This window comes from Notamacropus eugenii, chromosome 2 (genome assembly GCF_028372415.1).
Source record: "Notamacropus eugenii isolate mMacEug1 chromosome 2, mMacEug1.pri_v2, whole genome shotgun sequence".
NCBI lineage: Eukaryota > Metazoa > Chordata > Mammalia > Diprotodontia > Macropodidae > Notamacropus > Notamacropus eugenii.
This window is the reverse complement of record NC_092873.1, coordinates 434211420-434236642: the sequence shown is the minus strand read 5'-3', so window position 1 is coordinate 434236642 and position 25223 is coordinate 434211420. Positions and strand designations below refer to the sequence as shown.

Sequence of the window (25223 nt, the reverse complement as noted above, 5' to 3'; positions counted from 1 at the left end):
AATGACGAAAGCAACATCAGTCTTGATCATTAGGATGATTAGGTTGGCAGCTGAATGGAAGACATTGGCATAGGGGAGACACTTGGACACACCAATGGGCATCCTATTCCAGTAGCCCAGATGTGAGGTGGTGAGTGCCTGCAGCAGGATGTTGGCTGTTTCAGAGGACAGAGGGGGGATATATTAAGAGTTATTATGAATGTGAGAACAACAAGACTTTGACAAATGATGGATAAGGACAAGAGACAGCGAGGACTCTAAAATGACATCTAGGAAGCCTAGGTTCCTGGAAAAATGGTCATTCTTTTTACAGAGATAGGGCAGTTCAGAAGAGAGTAGGGTTTTAGGGAAAAGATAATGTGTTCAGTTTTGGATGTACTGAGTTTAAGATGTTGGGGGTAGCTAGGTGACACAGTGGATAGAGCACTGGCACTGGAGTTAAGGGGGCCTGAGTTCAAATTTGGCCTTAGTTGCTAGCTGGACGGTGACCCTGGGCAAGTTACTTAACCCTGATTGCCTTTAAGATGTTTATGGGGCATCCAGTTTGTGATGTCTAGTAGTCAGCAAGAGATGTGAGGTCAGGAGGAAGATTAGAGTTGAATAAATAGATCTGAAAATTATCTACTTAGATATAATAATCGAATCCATGAGAACAGATGAGATCACTAGGTGAAATGGTATAGAGGAAGAAAAGAAGACAGCCCAGAACAGAGCCTTGGGGGACATCCAATGTTAACGGTTCTTACCTGGATGAAGATCTAGCAAAGAAGATGGAGGAGTACAATTATACAATTACACAAGGAGTACAATACATACAATTAGGAGGAGAACCAGGAGAGAACAATGCTATGACAACCTAGAGAGAAGAGAGTATCAAGGAGATGAGAGTGATTGTCAAAGGCTAGAGATGGGTCAGGAAGGATGAAGATTGAGAGGACATTAGATCTGGCAATTAAGAGCTCATTGGTAACTGTGGAAAGAGCAGATTCATTTGAAAGATGAGGTTCAAGGCCAATCTGCCAAGAGTTTAGAAGAGAGTAAGAGGAAAGGAGGTGGAGGCACTTCTCCATCTGGTTCCTGATTATACATACAAATTGGGGATTGGGAGAGCAAGCAGGGGTGAAGTCATTCCAAACTTCATGGACATTCATCTCATTTTGCTCCCCTCTCCTTCTACTTCCTACCATAGCTGGCAAACAACAAGTCATCTGGGCTAATGTAGATCAGTTTCCCTTTTTGCTCCCCTTCTGCTCTGAGAAAATTTTTAGTGAACAGGAAAATAGCTAAATAGATCAAGCAACTGATGAACTGGGCTAGCCTTAAATGAAACTGCTCGTTTTGGCCATCACTGAACACATGTTGCCACCCTTGATTCCTGGGTGACATTTGTCAGATTGTTCTATAGGAACCCCAAATGCTGAAGGTGGTACTTATCCCCTTGCTGACCTATGGTCTGCGTAGTTGGAACTGAGGTCCACACTTGGCTCTAAATTACCCACACTAATCTCCAGACACTTAACATACCTTTCTCCCATCCACACCCAAACAGGCTGTCTAAATCCCCAGGCTACTGTTTCTTCTCCTATACTATAGGATATAGTGCTATATAGAAGCATATTTGGAAAGGACTTCAGAGGTCTAGTACAAGCTGTACCTGAACAGGTGATTTCCACAATATCCCCAACAAGTATCTATCCAACCTCTGCTTGAAGACCTCTAGTGTTAAAGAATTCACCACCTCCTGAGGCAGTTCACTTCTGAATGGTTCTAATTGTTATGATTTGGAAAATCAAAAGTATATAGAATGCAGACTCTCTGTAAGGCCACATAATAGTAATTTAATATAACAACATTTATATAAGCATTTTATGGTTTGCAAAGAACTTCACAAATACCTCATTTTTTCCTCACAACAACCCTCAGGGGTAGGTACTATTGTGATCCCCATTTTACCATTTTATAGGCAGGGAAACTGAGGCAGACAGAAGTTAAGTGACTTTCAGGAGAGTCCCACAGCTACTGTGTTAGGCTGGATTTGAACTCAGGCCTTTCTGATTCCAGGTCCAATATTCTATCTACTAAGCCACACCACAGGCTTAGTGGCTGGAAGGGCTGCTTCCTTCTCCCTGCCTCATTCAGTATGGTCCCTATACTGGAAGTGCTTAAAACCTAGCCACAGTTACTTATAATTATTTCAATCCGTTGGGGTATCTGCCCAGTCTGATTGTACTGAGCAGGTTACCTGCTGGAATGCCAAGTGGGAAAAGAGTTTGCAGTTTTCCTCAGTCTCTCAATCCTGGGTCTAACCAGCTTCCAGGCCAAAAAGTTTTTCTTTTTGTCTAATCTAAGTTCCTCCTGCTAGGAAATGCACTCCAAGGTATCATTTACTTTTCTCAGTCAAAGGCACAGTCTCACTTTCCTCTCTAGAGATGAGGCTATGGTGCTTGTGAGAGGCCTAGAAGATAAATGGATTTTGATACTGTGAAATCTTATTATTATAATATTAATGCATTATTCACACAACTGTCCCTCTTTCACTTCTCCTCTTGGAGTATAGCATTGAAAATTAGAAGGGACCTTAGAGATCATTGAGCTCACAGGTGAGAAAACAAGCGCCAGATGGATAAGTGACTTACCCACAGTCTCACAGGTAGTAAATAGTAGGGCTGGCATTTAAATCCAGTCCTATCTGAATGTAAAGCTAGGGTTTCTTTTGCAGTCAATTGCTGGAGAAACATTTCTGCCATCCCACTCTGTCAATCAGCGTTCAGTAACTACTGCACGCTTAGCACTGTGGCTCTGTAAAATGGGCAGCTAGGTGGGATGGTGGACAGAGCACCTGGAGTCAGGACGACCTGAGTTCAAATGGGACTTCAGGCACTTATTAGCTGTGTGACCCTGGGCAAGCTACTTACCTCTGTTTGCATCACTTTCCTCATCTCTAAACCAGAAGGAAAAGGCAAACCACTCCAGTATCTTTGCCAAGGAAACCCCAAATAGGAGTCATGAAGAGTCAGACACAATTGAAATGATTGAACAACAACATGCCAAACTCTCCTAGACAGTATACTTTGGAGAAACTCAGGGAGTAATCTGGAGGGATAGTCAGACAATCATACCTATCAGACTAAACCAACTCTCATGATTGCAGGACCATTGGAGGCAGGGGGGAAGGTAGCAAGGGCAGAGCTTCAAGGGTTTGGTACTAGCTTACACAATGTCACGTGAGAGGGAGCAGGGAGAAGAGACAAAGACAGAGCTCAAGGTTAGCTGTTGCTGTTTCTCCTTTCTTCCCTTCTCCTTCCTAGAAAAGACAGTAGACCCTTGGGCAAATGACAAAATACTCAATAGACTAGTGCCATCTGGACCAGAGACTTGACTGAGCTAACAAATTCCCAATCTTAGTGCACTCTCAGAAGGCAGGGGTTGTGTTTCTAGGTAGTTCTCTCTGAATATAATGTCTATTACACTGCCAAGTATAATTAATCAGATGTTTAATAAAGACCTTTCAAAAGCAATGATTATTTAAAGCCCAGAATATCTGCATTATCCAAACAGAAAATCTCACTGGAGGGAGCTAATGCCACAAACTGGCTAGTCCTTAATGGGGCCAGACAGCTGCTTTCATCTTTTTCTTACGTATATCACTCCAGAGCAGGGAATTTTCTCTCTTTCCTTCTGTAGCTACCTATTCTAGAGTCTCACACCCCTCCCAACATCAGGAAGACACTCCTCTTATCCAAGTTCAATCCCATAGGCTCCAGCCAAAGTTCATCTCTGTTCTCCAGTTGATTCCTTTCCTTTTAATATAGCCTTCTCTCTTAGGAGAAGAAAAGGGCACTATGGGGTGGATAGAAAGCTGACTTCAAAATCGGGATAGATCTGAGTTCAATTCCCATCTCTGACACATACTGGCTGTGTGACTCTGGGCTAGTCACTCAATTTTCATCTGTCAGTTGCAGATACTCACCTAGAGGCAGCTAGGTAGAGTAGTAGACAGAGTGCTGGGTGTGAAGTCAAAAAGACTTGAATTCAAATTCAGCCTCAGATACACATTAGCTATGGGCCTGGCTGCTTTCCTGTCTTCATGATCAACCAGAAATTCATCATTCTGCAACATGAAGTCATCTCTGAAATTCACTTCCTCAGATCAATTCCAACACCAAATGCAAGACGTCATAATGAAGTCCCCCTTCCCTCCTTCCCCGTCCAGCCCCATTTGATTGTGAGCTCCGTGAGGGCAGAGGCTGTCATGTCTTTCTTTGTATCCCTAAAGTTTAGCACAGTGCCAGGTGCATAGTAGGTGCTTAATATTTATTGACTCTGAATCTATTAGATGGAGAAGTGGGGCTGGGAGGAGAGACACAGCATATGAACAACTTTAGAAGCCACCTTATTCCTGATCCTAGCCTCACTGATCTTTTCAACAGGTCCTTCCCCAGCTTTGAAAATTACAAATACTGTGGGTTCTCCTCAGACCATACCTGACTGAGTGTGCTCTGGTTTCACTGGATTCTGATCCTTAGCCTTCACCTGAATGAGGGGCTGATGAGGCTATGAAAAGCCATTCAGAGGGCAAGGCAGGTGGGAGTGGGCAGTATCCTATTCAAATCAGATTCTTTAAATGCCAGTTAATAAGTTAATACCACCGTCCCCAGAGTCAGTAACTCCTTCCATCTTTTTTAATTAAAAAGAACTCCATTGAGTACACTATGGAATTGAGAGAGGGTTGTGAATGATTTACAAATCAGCCAAGCTCCCCCTCCTCAAGGGAACATGGAGAGGAGATTCATCAGCAGACACAGCATTCTGCCTGTCAGTAATGAGGGCCAGGGTAGCAATGTGGCAGCCTGGGAAGCAGCCACCTCTGCAATCTTGCCTGGTGGGCTCAGACAAAGCAGGGGCATCTGGCAGCAAAGGGCAGGAAAGCAAAATTTGATACCAGGGTCGCGAAGGAACAAAAGGCTCCTTTGTTTGCCCCATCCACTTTCCTTTCTCCTTGTATCTAACCTAGGAGAGAGAAGTGGGCGTAAGGCCTCTGCTTTCTATGTCCATCAGAGGTATGCAGCCATAACCACTTCTTCCAGAGAAGAGGGGGTGGTGGCGTTTGGGGAAACCATATCATCCATCTGGAAGGAACCTGATAGAACATCTAGTCCAGCTCCATTGTACAGATAAGGAAAATGAGGGGCAGTGAGGCTGTTACTTGACCACGTAACTTCCTACTTCCTATCGATAGCTTCTCCCCACCACCATCACAGTCCTGTTCTCTCTTCTCAGATACCTCCAGACAAAATGCATGAAAAACACTTGATAGATCACGGGCCTATCACAGAACTAAGGAGAAGCCCTTTCCCAAGCCAGCAGCAAGGGAAGGATAAGGATGCACAGTTTGGGCTGTTGTGATGGAATGATAGCTCCTCCTCCTCCTCCTCTTCCTCTTCCTTTCATCTAACCCAGCTTTCATTCCATTTGGGGCCCTGGGAACAGACCTCCAGCCTGAAGAAGGTGAGATGGCTGGCGCAGAAAGAACCGTACCCCCTGGTTGGCAGGATCGGCTCCTGCCCACCTCTTTTTTCTCACCCATGGCCAGTTCTGAGAGCAGGCCTCCTCTCCCCTGATGTCAGTGCTCACCTTCAAGAGCCCATAGACCTCTCTGAGCCACAGAGGGAGCAGGTTCAGCTCCATGTCCCAGCAGGAAAAGGCTGAAACTTACCATGACCCCCAGAGACATGATGTTTTCCAGGAAGCTTCTGTTCTAGCTCTTACCCTTTTCTTCTAGTATTTCATCACACGCAAACACACATATGCATATACAAGTCCTACTTCTCCCCAGAGGTTTAGCAAAAAATAACCAGGAGGAGACAGACTGAGGCAGTGGGACTGGGGGCTGGAATTTGTAAATCATCCAATCCCTGCCTTAATCTTTGCCTCCCTCTAGGAGAGCAGAGACAATCAGCTTTGGCTGGGTCTCAGTCTGATGTGATCTGTATTCTCTGCTGCAGTGTCCAGAAAGAGATGGGGGATCTGGGTGTGTACAAGCTTGTGTGTGTGTCTGTATGTAGGGAACAGATGAAAGAAGCCCTGGGAAACCTTTGGAAATCCTGTGTTAATGGCATGGGCAGTGGCCCATTAGGGATCCTCTGCATTCAGCAAAAATTGAGCAGGATTTTGGAATGCTCATGGGGAGACAAAAGGAAAAGCAATTTGGAAAACTCTCTGCTTGCTAGGCTTAAGGCCTCAAAAGAGTGTCCTTTTCCCCAGGCAACCTTCTTTCTTTTAAAAAAAATTTTTTTATTGTTCATTTAAAATTTTTTTTGAGTTCCAAATTCTTTTCCTCCCAACCCTCCCTCACCCATCATGAAGGTAAAAAATGTGATATCAATTATACATGTGAAATTATGTAAACCTATTTCCATATTCTCCATGTTACAAAAAAAAGCAAGAGAAATAAAGTGAAAAAAATTCCCATCATCCTTCAAAAAGCTGAGGAAGGAAGAGATTGACCAGGTTTTGGGTGGATCTCAGAGACTCCACTCAGCAAGTCCTCTAGGACTACCCCAGAAGGCAACCAATGCATGTGCCTAACTTCCCTTTCAAACCCTTCCATTTTTCCATTCAAGCAGGAAGCACAGTGGTTTGAGTCCCTGAACGCTTCAGTCTGGCATGAGGGGAATTGGCCCTGTTTGACTTGCCCCCAGGAAACATCAGCCATTCTCTGCACATCACCAGGCAAGCAACAAAAGCTCTGTTTCTTATTCCCTCCACAGTCATTGGCCTCCCCTTAAGTAACCACTGCTGCATCCAAGGGCTTTCTTTGTCTTGCGGCTGTTGCTCAAAACTTGTCTGGAAATGACACTTGCCAGCTTCAAGTGACATTCTTCTTACCTTCTGTACTCAACATACCTACTAAAATTAGGTCTTGCTCCCAGCTCCCCATAATTTCACCCAATTTATCCAAACTTCCCCAAATCAATGGGTGAATGCTGCCCATGTTTGTTCCTCCCTTCTCCCATTTCAGATTCCAAGGCACTTTTAAGGCTAAAAGAGATGCCTCTACTAAATTATATAGGTTCAGTTTAACCAGGAGGACAGCTAGGAGAAACAGAATGCTATCTGAAGGATCCAAAGAACCCAGGAGTGCTGGTATCTTAGCATAGTGGAGAGAGTATTCATTTTATTTGCCATCAAAAGATGATTTTTGGTCAGAATTTACCACTTATTGTGATCTTGTGACAAATAATTTCACCTTTCTGCGACTTTTATTTTTCATCTGTAAAATGAGGGGTGTGACTTATATGTGCTCTAATGTCTTTCCTGGCACTGGATCCTATAATGCTTTGAGTCAATAAATCAACAAGCATTTATTAAGCACCTACTATGTGTCAAGTCTCTGATGTCCTAAACAAAAAATAACTAGATTGATCACCCCTATTGTACAACTAGGGAAATCAAGGCCTATATTATAGTACATGTCAGAGGTCCATTTACCTGGGACTCTAACCTTCTTTAATTTCACAAATTTCTCCACGCCTTCAATCAGAATCTTCCTTCTCCCTTAAAGACTAGGGTATCCAGGTGAGAATGAGTACGAAGAAAGGGAGCACATGAATTAGGAAAACTTGACAGCAAAGCAAATTTTCTTCCTTCCCTCTCTACAGCCTCCTTCATTCCTTGCCATCTATTTTCATTTTCTATTAGCTTTCCTTTGGGAAGACTCAATTTGCATTTAGATAGAAAATCTTCAGATGGCTCCAATATAATGTTAAGGTGTTAATTACAAATTCATTCCTCTTTAAAAATTAAGACCCTTCAGTTCATCTTGGTGGTAAGGGAGAGACAGTAGGAATGCTTAGTATTTATAAGTTATTATTATTTAACATGGTTTACTGCAAGTCCTTACGGCAGAGGGCAGAAGTGAGGTGTTTAGGAGCAGGTGACTAACTTGGAAGACAGTGCTGGTTATACACTTCCCAGCCATACAGGGATGTTGTTAGGATCATAATAATAGATCTGGTGTTAGTGCTAAAAGGCAGAATAATCAGAAATTGTTGAAGAAAAATCATGACAAGAAAAAAGTATGTTTCTTAAAAAGTTATATTGAGGGGAAAGAGTGTATAAGAAGAGAGAGAATCAGTGGTTGGGGTGGACGGGATAATGATAACAGATGATGAAGGGAAACAGAGCTGCTGGACTCTTATTTTATCTTTCTCTGTAACAGATAATAATCTTTACTAGAAAAGACAAAACAAAAATATTAATTGGGAGTTGATGCCCAATATAACAAGAAAAATGAGCTTGCCCTTTAAGAATTCAAGTCAGCCAGTTCAGATGAACTACATCCTAGGGTAGTGAAAGAATTGGCAGACGGCAGCTCCTGAGCCACAAAGGCTTCTGAGTGATTTTTAAAAGAACATGGAAAACAGAAGTGCTGTAGGATTGGAGAAGGGCAAACATCATTCAGACTGAAGGGAAGAGAGTGGAGTCTACAGATTGTATGATAGTGAACTTGACACTTCAGTTCTTAGTTAAAGAAATGCCCAAAGAACATGCAGAAAAGGAAATGGTGATCAGGAGTCATCAGAGCTTCATGAAGATCAAGTTGTGCTTAGCTAATGAACTGTCCTTTTTTGATAGATTTACTAAACTGGTGGGTCAGGGAAATGCTATGGAGATCATGTACTTAGGTTTTAGTAAAGTATTTGACAAAATCATTTCTGTTCTTCACATGGAAAATGTGGAGAGATATGACCTGGATGACAGTAGAATTAGATGTACTCAGAGCAGATTGAATGGTTGGACCCAAAGAACATTTAGCTGTTCATGTCAGCTTGTGGAATGCTCCAGGGATCTGCTGGTGCTTGGCCCTGAGCTATTTAAAATTTTTATTGATTACTTGACTAAAGGCATAAGTGGCATGCTTATCCAATTTGCAAATGACCCTAAAGTGAGATATTTCCAAATATCACACTGAAATATTTCCCAAAGGGTTAGGATTTGGAAATATTTTAACAAGATAAAACTATTGAGGCAACCCAAATAAAATACAGTTTCAGAGGGATAAACATAAAAATCTTCCTCTGGGTTCAAAAACTCAAAATTACAAGTAATAAGACCAAGGAAGCAGCTGGAGTAATCTAAAAAAAATGGGGGAGGGGCGGTTTAGAGGAACAAAACCTCAATGTGAGTGAAAGGTGTGATGTGGCAGTTAAGAAAACTGATGTGATGTCTGTATTAAGAAAGGCATAGCTTCCAGAAAAAGGAGACAAGCATTCCATTGTATTCTGCATGATTAAATCACGTCTGATTACTATGTATTATTTGTTGCTGCAAGTACAACATTTTAGGACAAGCATGCTTTCTTTGTGAAATCTTTCTTGATCCCAACTGCTAATAGAGCCTTCCCTCTGAGGGTACATTGTTACTACTATGTATTTATTCTTCTACTTTTTTCTATACATACCTACATATGTACTTGTTAAAATGTAAGTTTCTTATGAGTGGGTATTGTTTCATTCATTGAATTTGTATCCCCAGTTTCTAGAAGACTGTCTGACACACAGTAAGAGCTTGTCGATTGAGCAATATTGATAAGCTCCAAGAATATTCCAAACACAAAATTGTATATAAAAAAGAATGTTAAAATTTTTCTTTACAGGTAATTGGAAAAAATAAAATACTATTTAAAAGGAGAAAAAGAATATTCCAAGAAAGGAAGCCAGTTCAGTGAAGTAAGTCCATTGTCCATATGAAAATTGAGGGAATTGGAGATACTGAGCCTGGAAAAAAAATCAGATTGGGGGGGAGCATATTAACTGTCTTCAGGTATTTGAAGGGCTGTCACATGGAAAAATGAGGACTTCCTTTTCCTGTTTGGCCCCAGAATTCAGAACTTGGAACAGTGGGTGGGACGCTCAAGAAGACAAATTTAGGGTTAATATAAGAAAAGCTTCTTAATCATTAGAGTTGTCCAAATGGCTTTGGAAGGGTATGGGTTCCCCTTCACTTGAGGTTTTCAGGCAACAGCATGATGGGGATGCTAGAAGGAGTTTCTTTTCCAGGTGTAGGTTGGACTACAGAAGTTTCTTCTGACTTTGAAATTCTATGATATGGGATTGTGTAATTTATAGATTTAGAACTGGAAGAAAACTTAGAAATAATTTGGTCCAACCCTCCTGATTTTAAAGATAAGGAAACTGAAATATTAAGTGAATTACTCAGTGTTACTCAGGAGGTCAGGCACAGAGCATGTCTCCTCAGGGGAGCACCTTGCTTCAACAGTACATATCTTGTACAATATTCTATATACAACTGACTGCCTGAGACTTTTTTAAATCTATATTATAATCATTCAGATGTTTTGCATTTTCACCATAATTTAAACTTTTCATTTTCACATCCAATATGTAATTATCACAACTTCTCTGAAATTGATGTCATTGCCTACTTTGTCATATGATTATAGAATGACAGAGATAGAAGGGATCTTCTGGATTACCCAGAAACCCTCTAGTTCAAAGATAAAGAAACTGAATCTTGGAGAGATGAAATTATTTTTTCACGGTCACATTGTGTGGGAGAGAAAACTGAAACACTGGAAAGGTAAGTGACTTCCTGAGGGTTACTGTTAGTGAAAGAAAAAAACCACAAGGAACTGGATTTCCCAACTCCTTGTCAAGCCTTCCTTTACTGAATTAAAATCCCAAATCTGTGCTGACTTCCTCACCAGTCACAGTGATGACCTCAACATAGAGAAATCTTGGCCCTGTCTTCAGGGGGATGATGATCTAAAACGGATGAAATGAATATAGATGATCTCAGTGCAATTTAATCTGGTTATTCCTTCTTTTTTTTTCAGTTCCTTTGGAAGCAAGAAGAAAGACCATTCCCTTGAAGCAATGAGGATCCAGGTATTAGTATTTGCTTTTAAAGATGGAGAAACTGAGGTGCAGAATGAGAAAGGCTTGCAAGAGAAAAATATTCTGCATTGTGTCCAGCTTAAGTCATTTGTGGTGGTGGGTGAAACTGAAGTCTAAAGACTATTCTTTAGGGCTGGAATAGGGTTGGTGGGGTTGGGGTAGTCAATGAGAGAGTTCAAAAGTGTCTATCTAGAAACATCCATAGAAAAGGGCTCTTAAGAGGGCACTCCATTCATTCATTCAACAAACATTTCAGTCCTTATTCTAAATACTTCTTGACTGAAATTGTGCAGACCCCTGTGCTAGGTGTTGAAGAAACCACAAAGAATATTGAAAAGTATAGCCCCTGCCTTCAAGGAACTTACACTATGGTGGGCATCTACCTGCTGGCCCCTCACGTTTGAGCTTGCCCTTGTGACAATGGCTGGTAGGGAAAAAGAGGACATGCTTCCCAGTTCCTGATTTCCCCTTGTATTTATTGCCCAATTCCCTCGTTGGGTAGGGCTAGAAGATTTTGGGGGTAGTGCTGGAAACCAGAAGGTGGGCTGCTGTTGAATTAGCTGGACATGTAGAATATCTGTATTACAGACAGATCTTTAATATTGACTGAGTCAAAGCCAGATGCATGGAAATCCTAAGCCCAAAGGACAGGAATGGTAGAAACAGAGATAGGCTATTATAGATCTTCTTTCTTTATTTGACTTGGGTTCAGATCATCATGTCTCTCTTCCAGAATAGTACCCACATTAAAACTACCCCCACTGTCTCCCTGCCAGGCAGGACAATGGAGATACTAAGATTACACTCAGAGCAGATATATCAAAATAAGACTTACCTGTCCAGGGAAGTAAATGGAAGGAATCAGGTGATCATCTGCAAAAGACAAAGGGAAAAAGAGGAGGGACAGCAGGAGAGGCCCAGGGAGAAAGGAGGCTCCAATTCCGGTTAGCAGGCTACATCTCGGAAACAGGTTGAAAGAAGAGACAGGGTGATCCGGGTTGCTTTCTTCATAACAGTGGAGTCCAAATGCCGCTGCCTCTGGCTGGATGAATTGGGAAACAGCCAAGCCCTTCTGAATATGGAACCTCTAAGCTAAAGTAGGTGTGACACCTGCCCCCTCCTCCCCACTAAGGGGGAGCCTCTGCTGCCATGACCGAGCCCTGATGCCTAAGCCTGTCTCTCCTTCCACCCTTAATTCAGCAGCAGGGGCCCTCTCTGAGAACAGAAAGGGTGAGGGGGCGGACACGTTCTCACACACACACACACACACACACACACACACACACACACACACACACACACAATAACTGCCATGGAAACTAACCAACAAAAAAGAAGTAAGAAGCTGGACTCCATGGACAGATGGAAAAGAGAGGAGTGAAGAGAGAAAGGGGCAATTACTTGTGAGACTGCCAGTCATGCAAAGGGCATCTCTAGCCAATAGCTCTGGGTTTTTTCTAGAGTATATGTAAAAGGAAGGTGAGTGGGTTTTTCCTTTCTGTCCTGGCAAACAATCGCTGTTTGTCCCATATCTCTTTTGCTTACCAACACACAAGCTGCAGGGGGAGGGGGGGGGGAGGTTGCAGGGACCTTAGCAACTTATTTTGAAAAGCTCAGCACACCTACCTGGCAAAGTTAGGTGCCTTTTGTAACCTTTTAAAGGGACAGGATTGGACTTATGATTTCATTGCTTATAGGGAACTCCTGGGAGGAAACTCCCTTTACTAACCCAGATCAGCACTTTCTCTACAATTTATAATCAGAGTGGCCTAGAATGCTGAGAGTTTAAGTAATAATAATAATGGCTAGAATTTTTCTGGGTTTGTAAAGCATTTTACATGTTATTTTTGATACAAAAACCTTCTGAGGTAGGTGCTGTTATTATCCCCATTTTATGGATGAGAAAACAGATTGAGAAAGGTTAAGTGACTCTTAACCCAGAGTCCTATAATTATTATGGAAGTGCATGAGGCAGGAGGTGAATTCCAGTGTTCCTAACTTCATCCCTCTGTCTACTGTATCACCTAGTGATTTGCCTAGAGTCACACAGCCTTATATGAACCAAAGGCTGGACTTGAGTCCAGGTCTTCCAGTTGAAGTCAGCTCTATCTTCAATCTTTGCTATAGTATATCAAGCTTCTGATTTTTTAAAAAAAATCACCATAAATATGAGAATTTCTTGGGTGAGCACCTACACCTCCCCCAATCCCAAACTCCTGCCTCCTACAGGCAGATCTGATGGAGCAGAAAGGACTATGGATGTGCAGTCAGAAGACCTACTAGCTAAGATAAAATGAGGCTGCACTTTGTGAGCCCATATCTGTCATTGGGCACAGGCCAACATGCCCAGGACCAAAAAGAAACAAGAGGGACTAAAATAGTGGAACTAATGTGTCTGAGTTGGTGTGAGCACCCCTTTTCAATGACTCTTCAGTTCAGTTGTTGGGGGATTTTATGGCTGGAGGTAAAGGCAACTGAATGTATTTGCAACAAAAGGATGCTGGTTTTCTCCCACTTCAGTGAGACAGACAGCAGCAGCTCACACTCTTTCGTGCTTTTTGTGACACATTACTCCAAGTCTGGTGCTCCTTTTGCCACACCATACACACTGCCTAGGAGGTAGGAAGACTGAGAAAATTGCTAAGTGTGAGTGTCAGAGTTAGGAAAAAGACATATTTTTTGTAGGTTAATGGCAACTTCTGAGGGTCCAGATGATCCCAACACCTAAGTAGCTGATTCACCTTTCTCTCTGTCTGTCTCTCTCTCTCTCCTTTGTTCTTAATTTCTTCGACTGATATAACAAACTGAATTGTCCTTGAATTTAGTTTTTAAGTCTTACAGAAAAAAGCATTTCATTGTCATTTTTATCGCTGTATTATGTCATTGTCTCTCAGATCCTATCTGACGTCAGGCTTGTGTTTCAGCTTCAGGAGCCAAGGGAGGTTGTCAGTTTCAATAGGCAACCTCTAGGTCCTGGGAGACCACTCTCCATCAGAGCAGCCCAAGGATGAGCAGGTTGCCATTTTAAGAACGCAAGGGGAGAGAATGCTGCAACCTGACCAAAGCAGAAATGGGGGAGGGGAGAGAAGGGTGTATAACTAAGAGGCAAGTGGAAGTGATCCATGGAGAAAGATTAAAGGCCACAAACATAACAGCTTTCAAAATGATTTGGGCAAAGTTGGAAATATGGCTGAGGTTACCAAAAATACTCAAACCAAAGAGTCCTATCAAAGGTAGGACCAAAAAAAAAGTACATAAAGGGGATAGAGGCTATTATTTATAAGCTAAAGAGCCTGAAAATTAGCATAAGTAAGCTGTACTACTAAAAAGCAGTTAGCTCAAGCTGCTCCTACCTCATTTGTGATGAGAACAAGTAGTCAAATTAACAAAATCAATAACAACCAAAGCAGAATTAGCAGTGTTCTTGGCTTACATTTTATTTTTTAAATAACATTTTATTCCCCTCTCCAATTACATATTAAAACAATTTTTAACATTTTCTTTTAAAGTTTTGAGTTCCAAATTCTGTTCTTCCCTATCTTCTTCCCTTCTTCCCTCCCCAAGAAGGTACACAATCTGATATGGGTTATAGATGTTCAGTTTACATTTTAAATTACGGCATATAAAGGGACAACTTTTGTTGTTATTTTTCAAGTCTTGTTAAAAATTTGAATGCAGAGATAAAGTCAGAATGAAGGAACAAAGTTGTAATCCTGTTGTCTATTCAGTGGTTTCGTTATTTCCTGAAAAGGTGCATATTTGTATTTGGGGATAGGAAGAATGAGAATGTGATGGAAAAGTTATTTTTTGAAAGAACTAAGACTGTTATTAAAGACAATGTCATAGTACAACATTTAAAATTCTGCCTGCAATTCCTTAGACACGAGAGGGTTCAATATTTAACCTAGAACCCTTTCAGCTATAAGAAGTAATGATAAATATTTTGGCAGTGTTATTTCCTGACAAGAATAAAGTTTTTTCCATCTAATACCAACAGGCTCAGGTCTAGGTTAAAAACCAAACAAAGAAAGACAGCTCAGAGTCAGCTGGGATCCTGGGAAGCAGACAAGCAGCAGAGCTGTGTTGATCTGCAGGTGTTGGGATTTATCAGTCAAGGGCATATTTCCAAGGCCCTTCACTATTTGGGGAAAAAAAGGGAGGGGAAGGTTGAAGCTAAAATATAAAAAAAGCACTGGATCTGAGATCCTGCTTAATTTAAGCTTTCATCACAAAGAAGGCCAGAGAAGGGATAGAGAGGTGGGAATCAAATAAGTAAATGTCAATCTTGCAGTTGAATAAAAGTCATTAGCCAGTTAGAGCATTCAATTAGAAGTCATCAAATTAGACTTCTGAAGAAAAAATAAGGTCTGACATCATAGAGGAATAATACAAATGGGAAAGGAGGAGAAGAGGCAGAGAGATCAATAAAGGATTATCATCAGATATGCAAATAAAAAGAGCAGATGCATTCAAAGTCACAGTACAGCCAACCTTGATGCCCTTAATACAAATTCCCACATGGTTCATTTGTACTCTCCAGAAGCCACTTTTTAGATAATCATCACATGGCTGGTTCAAATTCTTCCCATCTCCCTGAATCAGGAGGCAAAAAGCAGGCAGCTTTCAGTCACTCTAGGATTAACTGTAACAGACAAAGAAGGGGATCAAATCCCTCAGCAAACAGTGCAACCCAGGTTTCATTTTACTGCTTTCCAATACAAATCTACTCAAACAGATGCTGAAAGACATCTGTCCACTTCTGCACACAAACAAACCAATGTTTGCTCATGCAGACATTTTCATTTTAGGACCTTATTTTTTAAAAAAATCAATGGTTAGCAATTTTTTGAAATTCCCTCTTTTCTTCTTTGGAGCAGGAAAGATTAGCATTGCTTCCTTTTCTCCTTAGTCAAAAGATTCCATGCTATGGGTCTTAAATGCCCGCTGATTTGTCTGTAGTGCCCATCTGATGTTGATCTTTGGACTTCAAGCAGTTTCAGGGTGAGAAAAATTTGAAAATGTGAAGGAAATGCATCTCTAATGTAATGCAACTGTCCATTCTCCATCCATCCATCCATTCATTATTGCATATCCCCTAAAGGTAAAATATTATTCAAAGTCCCTTCAGGAGTTTGAAGTCTGGTAAGGGCAACAAATACTTACAATTCAGGACAATGCTACGTAAGCAGGACAAGCTAAGTTTCATAGGCATGTCAAAGAAGAAGGATTATTTCCATCTTGGGCCATGAAAAATGGGTAAGATTTTGACAGGGGAAGAATTGGGGGGTGGCATTCCAAGTAGAAGGGATGACATGATCAAAGGAAAGTAAGATTCATTCTTTGGAGAATAGTGAGATATTTAAAGTGGGAGACAGAACCTGTATTGAGGTGAGATGAGATTAGCCACCTGGTTAGGGTCCAATTATAGATGTCTTTAAATGCCAGATGTTTGAATTTTATGCTGAAGGAAGTGGGGAATCTATTAAATGTTTTTAATTTAGGGAGTAAAATTAAATTTTTAAAAGAAAAATTGGCCTACAGGGTTGAAGGAAGGATTTAGAGAACCCAAAGGTAAACAAAAAAAAAATCTCAATGAGCAGGCTTCACTAAAGTCCATGTGTCTTAGGAGCATCTCTTTGGTCCTCACTCACTTCCTGAAGTCAGAAAACCAGTTGGGAAGCTACTATAAGAAATCTAGCTACAAAAATATAAGGTGTTTTTGAAAACATTTGTCTTTTTCATATATGCATAGCTACATAAGGACAATCAGAATTAAGGTCAGTTGTAGAGAGAAGTAAAACAGATCATTTAAAATCACATTTAATTATCTATTTCATCTTCTACGTTCACGCATGTTTAATTTTTAAAAGACAGGCAGGAAGGAAAGAAACAAGCATTTATTAAGAGCCTACTGTGTGCCAGGTGGCCACATAATGAGAAAGCAGTTCTCACTGAAAAAGACCCTGATATTGAGAAAGACTGAAGGCAAAAGGAGAAGGGGACAGCAGAGGATGAGATGGATAGATAATATCATGGAAATAATGGACATGAGGTTGTATAGACTTGGGGATATAGTGAGGATAGAAGGGCATGGGGTACCATGAGTTCACAAAGAGTCAGACACAACTGAACAACATCATGTGAATTTTGGGAGCCAAGATGATGGAATAAGAAGTAAATTGTTATAACTCACCCATCTTCACCTCCAAACAACCATAAAATAGAACCCCCAAACAAATCCTGCAACAGGAGAACCAGCAAAAAGACAAACTGAAGCAATCTTTGAGTCCAAGAAACTTGGAAGATTGACAAGAAAGTTAAGTCTCACTTGGTAAAAAGGAGAGTACAGTTCAAGCCAGGAATCATCACAGCAAGCTAGCAGCAAGCCCCCTGCCCCTTAGCAAACCAGCATTAGATCCTGAGCCCCAATGTGGTGGAGCAGTCATATGCCAATACCAAGAACCCCTACTTGCCTCAGCATAGTCAGGGGACCTGGCAGACTCCAGCTCGGAGAACCACCATGTGCTTCAGCGTAGCCCTGGGCAAACAGGTAGCTGACAGAGGCTAGATCAGCATATGCTTCAGTGTAGGCCAGGGGAAACCCAGAAACATCCAACCAGCCTCAGCATACCAGCACTAGGACCCCAGCTCAGCACCAGATAAGCTGCCAGACCCCTATGACCTCCAGCAGCACCAGCCACCCCCCATCCCATCCTCTCTGCACAGCTCCAGATACAAGGGTCTCCCATGGCTTCAGGACAACATCAGTGCAGCACCACATAAATAGACAGGGCCTGCAGACCCTAGCATAAGAAGTCTGAGACTGTGCCCCTTCCACCTCAAGAACAGAGATAAAATTTAAAAGAAAGGAAAAAGGCCAAAAAAGATGAGCAAAATCCAACATAAAAAAAGAATTTGAGCATAGAAAGTTATGGTGACAGGAAAAATCAAAACACAAATTCAGAAAAGTGTCAGTGTCCAAACATGCCCCCAAAGAAAAATGGGAAGTGGTCTCAAGCCCAGAAAGAACCCAAGGAAGAGCTCAAAAAGGAGCATAAAAATCATATAAGAAAGATAGAAGAAAAATTGAGACAAGAAATGAGAATGATGCAAGAGAATTATGAAAGAAAGAGTCAATAGTTTGGAAAAAGAAAACAACTGCTTAAAAAGTAGAACTGGCCAAATGGAAAAGGAAATACAAAAATCCACTGAAGAAAATAACTCCTTAAAAAGCATAAATGACCAAATAGAAAAGAAAGTACAAAAGCTAACTGAAGAAAACTCTTCCTTAAAAATTAGAACTGGGCAAGTAAAAGCTAATGACTCGATCAGAAATCAAAAATCAACCAAAAAAATTCAAAAGCATGAAAAAAATAGAAGAAAATATAAAATACTTCATGGGAAAAACATCTGACATGGAAAATAGATCTAGGAGAGGCAATATCAGAGTCACTGGACTATCTGAAAGGCAAAATCAAAAGGAAGACCTAGACAGCAACTTTCAGGAAATTATCAAGGAAAACTGCCTTGCTATCTTGGAACCAGAGGGCAAAACAGGCATTGAAAGAATTCGCTGATCATCTCACAAAAGAGATCCCAAAATAAAAACTCCAAGGAACATTATAGCTAAATTTCAGAACTATCAGGTCAGGGGAAAAAATACTGCAAGTGACCAGAAAGAAAAAATTCCAAATATCAGGGAGCCACAGGCAGTCTCACATAGGACTTAGCAGCTACAGCATTAAAAGACAGGAGATCATGGAACATTATATTCTGGAAGGCAAAGGAGCTAGGACTACAACAGAGAATCACCTTCAGGTGAAATTAAGCATATAATACAGCAAGGGGAAAAAATGGTTATCATAGAAGAATTTCAAGGTTTCATAGGAAGACCAGAATTAAGCCAAAAAATTTGATCTCCTCTATCAAGACCCAAGAGAAGCATAAACAGGTAAAAAGGGAAAAGAAAACATAAGGGATTCAACAGAGCTAAACTGTTTATATCCCTACATGGGGAGATGATACTTGTAATTCTCAAAAATTGTATTAACTAAAAGGAATATACACAGAGGATTATGGGAATAAGGTAAATTTGAGGGAATGGACATAAAAATAATTAAGGGATAAGAAAAAGGAGTAGCTGGGGTGCAGAAGGAAATGAGAGGTAGAATGGGGTAAATTATTTCACACAAAGAGGCAAGAAAGACCTATTACAATGGAGAGGAAGATGGAAGGGTAGATTGTGGACATTTCTTGAACCTTACTCTCATCAGTATTGACTCAAAGAAGGAATAATAAACACAATCATTGGGATATAGAAATCTATCTTACTTGACAGGGAAGTAGGAGCGGTAGAGATTAAGTAAAGGGGGGGGGAACTGACAGAAGAGAGGACAGATTGGGGGAGGTGGTAAATAGAAGCAAAGCACTGGTGAGGAAGGAAAGAGTGACAGGAGAGAGAGGAAAAACAGGAGGAAAAATAAGATGGAGAGAAATACATAGTTAGTAATAATAACTGTGAATGTAAATGGAATGGCATCTCCCATAAAATGGAAGTGGATAGCAGAATGAATCAAAAACAGAATCTTACAATATATTGTTTACAAGAAACACACTTGAAGCAGAGAGACATACACAAAGTAAAGGCAAAGGGTTGGAGAAGAATCTATAATGCTTCAGTTGAAGTAAAAAAAAAAAAAGCAGGGACAGCTATACTGATCTCAGACAAAGTAAAAGAAAAAAAGACCTAATTAAAAGAGATAAGGAAGGAAACTACACCTTTCTAAAAGGTACCATAGACCATGAAGCAATATCAATACTAAACATATATGCACCAAGTGGTATAGCATCCAAATTCTTAAAGGAGAATTTAAGTGAATTACAGGCATTATGAAATGTAAAATAGGTAATTTTGATTATATTAAAATAAAAAAAATTTGTATATAAACAAAACCAATGCAACCAAGGTTAGAAGGAAAGCAGAAAGCTGGGAAACAATCTTTACAGCAAGTGTCTCTGATAAAGTCCTTATTTCTCAACTATGTAGAGAATAAGAAAGCAAGCTATTATAAGAATGCAAGCTATTCTCCAACTGATAAATGGTCAAGGGATATGAACTGACAGTTTTCAGATGAAGAAATCAAAGCTATCTATAGCCATGAGAAGTGTTCTATTTAGAACACTTTTGACGAGAGAAATGCAAATTAAAACAATTCTGAGATACCACCTCACATCTATCAGATTGGTTAATATGACAAAAAAGAAAAATGATAAATGGAGAAGATGTGGGAAAATTGGAACACTAGTATACTGTTGGAGTTGTGAACTGATCCAACCATTCTAAAGAATAATTTGGAACAATGCCCAAAGGGCAACCAAACTGTGCATACCCTTTGATCCAGCAATACCACTACTAGGTCTGTATGCCAGAGATCGTAAAAAAGGGGAGAAGACCTACCTGTGCAAAAATATTTATAGCAGCTCTTTTTGGGTGGCAAAATATTGGAAACTGAGGGGATATCTGTCAATTAGGGAATGGCTGAACAAACTGTGGTATATGAATACTACTGTGTAATAAGAAATGATGAATAGGCAGATTTCAGAAAAACCTGGAAAGACATGTACGAATTGATACAAAGTGAAATGAGCAGAACCAGGAAAACATTGTACACAGTATCAGTTGTGCTGTATGATGATCAACTGTGAATGACTCAGCCCTTCTCAGCAACACAATGATCCAAGCAAGACAGATACAAAGGATTCATGGAAGGAAAATACTATCTACATCCAGATAAAGAATTGCACTCCAAATGCAAATAGAAGCCTATTTTTTTCACTTATGTTATTCCTTTTCCTGTTTTTTTCTTTTGATCTGTTTCTTCTTTCACAGCTGTAACTAATATGGAAATATTTTACATGATAGCACTTGTGTAACCCATATCAAGGTTGCCTACCATTTTCAGAAGAGGGGAGGGGAGAGAGGGAGAGAAACTTGGAACTAAAATTCTTGTGAAAACGAATGCTAAGAATTGTCATGACATGTAATTGAGAAAATAATAAAATACTGTTTTGAAAAACAACAATATCATGTGCTAGGCACTGTGCTAAGCACTTTATGGATATTATCTCATTTGATCCTCACAACAACCCTGGAAGGGAGGTTCTACTATTATCCCCATTTTGCAGGTAAGAAAACTGAGGCAGACAGAGGTTCAGTGACTGACTCAAAGTCACACAGCTGTAAGAATCTGAAGTCACATTTGAACTAGGATCTCTTCTGACTCAAGGCCCAGGACTCTATCCATTGTGCCACCCAGCCGCCTTTGAAAAAAATGAAGAACTATTAGACAAGCATCAAAGTTAACTGATTTGAATTTCATTTTGTTTCCTGACCCTTCCACAGATTTAGAGATCGAAGGGACCTCAAAGGCCATGTAAGAGTTCAACCCTCTCATTTGATAAAAGAGGAAATTAAGGTCCAGGGAGAGGAAGTGATTTCCCCAAAGTCACACAGGTAGTTAGAATCAGAGGTGACTATTCACCGCTCCCCATACTTTGCCACTGCTCCTAAAACACATGATGAGGAGGAAGAGTAGAGGGAAAAGACGGCAGTTGGGAACCTGATTAATCAAGCGTTGACTGTATTACTGGCCCAGTTCACAAATTGTTAAACAGTCAAAGCTCACAACTTTGGGTATCATTGGGATTCACTGACCCTTCTCTCCCATGGGTTTAATCATTTCAAATTCTTCATTTATTCGATCCTTACTCATTTTCAGTGGCGTCATAGAGGCAACTGTCCTGCACCTTCATGAAAGAACTGTGAAGAACTCAGAAGACTCAACATTGTTCTTCATTTACGCTGGCAGGCCAAGCCTTCCCTCAGGCTGGTGCGCCTTTGAGGCAAGGAAGAATAATTTTTTCTTTAGAGCCTTGAAGGTGGCCAGGGCAAGGAATCTTGCTTTTTAAGGCTTTGTTAAACAAAAAAAGTAGAAGGACTAAATGTTGGTTCCAGACCAGTGATCTCAGAGTCATAAAGTTGTTTAACCAATTGAGTTGGTGTGTGAACAAAATGTACCTTTGCTTTAGTTTCCGGATTTTGATCTCCAAGGAATCTACTCTCTGAACTAGCACTTGGAATGTATTCTAAAAGGCAAAGATTGCTCATTGGCATCCTTACTCTCCTCTGGTTTGTATACTATATTCCAGGCCAGTTCCTGTACCTAATCTAAAAATAGACTAGAAGGATCCATTTACTTTCCACAAACAGTAAAGTCAAAATTATAATTCAATAAGCATCTATTAAATGCCTACTATGTGCAAAGTACTGCATTCCAGTGGACCCAAAGATGAAAGATGACACAGCCTTTACCCTCAAGGGGCATACAATGTACTATCAGGGTCATGACATGTATATCAGTATGACATAAGATTGAATATAATATGGGCAAAAGAGATCTAAACAAAGTATTCCAAGAAAATTTGAGGAGTGGTCACATTCAATTTGGGGGAAGGGTGAGAAACACCAAAAACAAGACAGAAGGGCTTATTAGGACTTATTGAGTCAATCAATAAAATAAATTATTTCATTAGGATGCTGAATTATTTTCAAACTTCATCATATTAAAAGTAGTTATTTAATATCCTGTTATTAGCCTTTAGAGAAACCATCATTGGAGGGGGACCTTCAGCATACATAACTAAATTTATAGTAGCACCACATCTGTCTAGAGGTTTCTTATACAGAAATCTCAGCTATCCAGAAAATAACAGAGAACCCAAAGGTGTTTTGTTTTAAACAAAAAAACCCAAAACATTGAGCAGAAAACTTCACAAAAAGCCCATGTGCTTTAGCCTTTACTCAGAAGTTTAACTGATATTTTAGACACAATGTTAACAGACTTGTTACCTAATTTGTCTGCCACCATTTTAGGCAGCAAAGCCAAAAAGAAGAGACAGCTCTAAAAAGTAACAGCTAACCCATAGTAGTCTGGGGCCATTTAGTGTCAGGGGCAAATGCTTCTACACAACTCCAAAGCCCCTCTGGGCAATGTTGTAAAAACCAGTTACAACACGTAATAACAACCACTGTCTGTGATTATGATCCTGAGTCATCAAGAAAAAGGTTAATTATGTTCAGTATATTCTACTTCCTGCAAAAGGGAAATGTTTTAAAATATTGTGAAAATTTAAAAATACTATTACTAAGACATTATAAAAATATTTCCAAAAGTATTGGCACTGAGAGGGGGTTAAAAACAAGACATTTTTACTTTTGTAAAGCAAAGTTCATTCTCTGACTAGGCTAAATGAAAGAGGAGCCACAGACAATGAGTAAAACACATCAAACATTCCTATAGTTGTGGAATTCTATATAAATAAACAATGACTATATTCTTAGAACATTCATGTTACCAGAAGCACTTTGCTTAGGTTGCAAATCTATTGATAAAAAAAATACCTGCTCGTTCCCATGTCGGGAGAACATATCACATAAAAATAACTTTTATAATAGATTCATATGAGCAGGAGACATCTGTGCTGTCACTTAAAATTTTAAAAAAACTGAGCTTATCTCAATGTCTAAATTCTAGCATCTATATAAGCTGCTACTGCTGTGAGGAGGTTAAATCACTTTACATTTGGATTCCATTTACCTGTGTGTATTTATAATTATAAACCAAAGTATAATTATATGACAATGTCCAGGAAAAATGCATGATATATCTGAATTATGGCCAAGGCTTTGGCCAAAGTGGAATAGCAAATGCCTTTGGAAGGTAATTATAACAACTCACATTTTTGTACTGCTATAAGGTTAATGAAGCACTATCCTCATAAGCTGTTAAACTGTAGTACAAATATTATTAGCCTCATTTTGCAAATGAAGGAACAGAGGAATAGAAAGGTTGTCCCAAATTTCACAATTAATACATGTCACAATCAGATTTTGAATATAGGACTTCAGACAAGTTCAGTGCATTCAGTATTATGCCACCCTGGTTTCCAAACAGGAATCAAAACACAAGGTTTTACAAAATGTGCCAGGTCTTAAGAACTCATGACTAAGTCCCTAATAGCAAAGACAAGTAAGTAACTGAAGGAATTAAAACTCACAGAGAGGAAAGTGAATTTTCAGCTTTGATAATTCCCTTAAATTTCTGACTTTGCCAGGAGAGTTTACCAGTGTGGCATACGGGATAGAATGCCAGACATGGAATTAGAAGACCTGAGGTGACACCCCTCTCAGACACTCACCAGGTGGGTGACATGGGCAAAGTCTGTTCCCCCTCAGAGCCTCAGGTTTTTTCATCTGTAAAAATGAAAGAATAATACTTGTACTACCTACCTTGGGTTGCTGTGAGGAAAACACTTTGCAAAATTTAAAGTGCTTTATAAATGTGTGTTATTATCATCTCTTTCAGGAGCGTCTGGCCACATTCTCAGTGTACTCACAGAGGCAACATGAAGTAGACAATTGAGGGAATTATCCAAGTATTATGACATATGCATACTGTTCCTGAGGGAGTGACAGATTAATAACCTACATTGAGCAAAACCAGTAGACAATTGCTTAGTTTCTACATCACAGAACCATAGAATTTTAGAGCTGGAAAGGGCCTTACACAGTCATCAGCTCATTTTATATATGAGTAAATAGAGGCTCAGATTACTTGAAAACCTTGCCTAAAGTCATACAGATCCTGAGTAACAGACCCCAGTTCTGTTAATTCCTAGTTCAGTCCAGTGATTTTTTCATCACACCTCAATGTCCCTCAGAAATTGCCTGTGTAGACAAAGGTTTAATCCCTATAGAGCTGGTAGGAATGTTAGTCTTTCTGATACTGCAAGTGAAACCATTTTTTTCAGTAGCAAAGATTTCCTTATTTAATAAATGTCCTGCCTTTTTGATGCAGCTTGGTGTGGCAGGGGAGGAGAATGGGGAGGAAAAGGTGGGAGGAAGGAAAAAAAGAAAGCAATAAAAGGTAAATTTATTTTTCTCTCTCCCACCTCCCCCTCACCAAAAAAAAAAAAAAAAAGATAAAATCCTTATAACAAATATACATCTATATACATATACTATACAAAAGAAACTTGAGAAGATATATATGAACTGATACAAAGCAAAGTGAGAAGAATCAGAACAATTTATACAGTGACAACATTGTAAAGACAAATAACTTTGAAAGACTTAAGAACTCTGATCAGTGCAGAGACTAACCACAATTCCAGAAGACCCTGAGGAAATATGCTGATATAGAGGGGATGGACTCAGGGTGTCGACTGAGACATTTTTCTTAGACA

The 25223-nt window shown here is 40.0% G+C and overlaps 1 protein-coding gene across 1 annotated transcript in view; it reads right to left on the bottom strand.

Moving 5' to 3' along the window:
- KLHDC8A (kelch domain containing 8A) overlaps positions 1-12151 on the bottom strand; it is a 28082-nt gene extending 15931 nt beyond the window's left edge. The window contains exon 1 of the mRNA XM_072648054.1: positions 11755-12151. The gene's annotated coding sequence lies outside the window, so the exon portion shown is untranslated. The remainder of the gene's footprint in view (positions 1-11754) is intronic.
- Positions 12152-25223: the final 13072 nt, after the last annotated feature.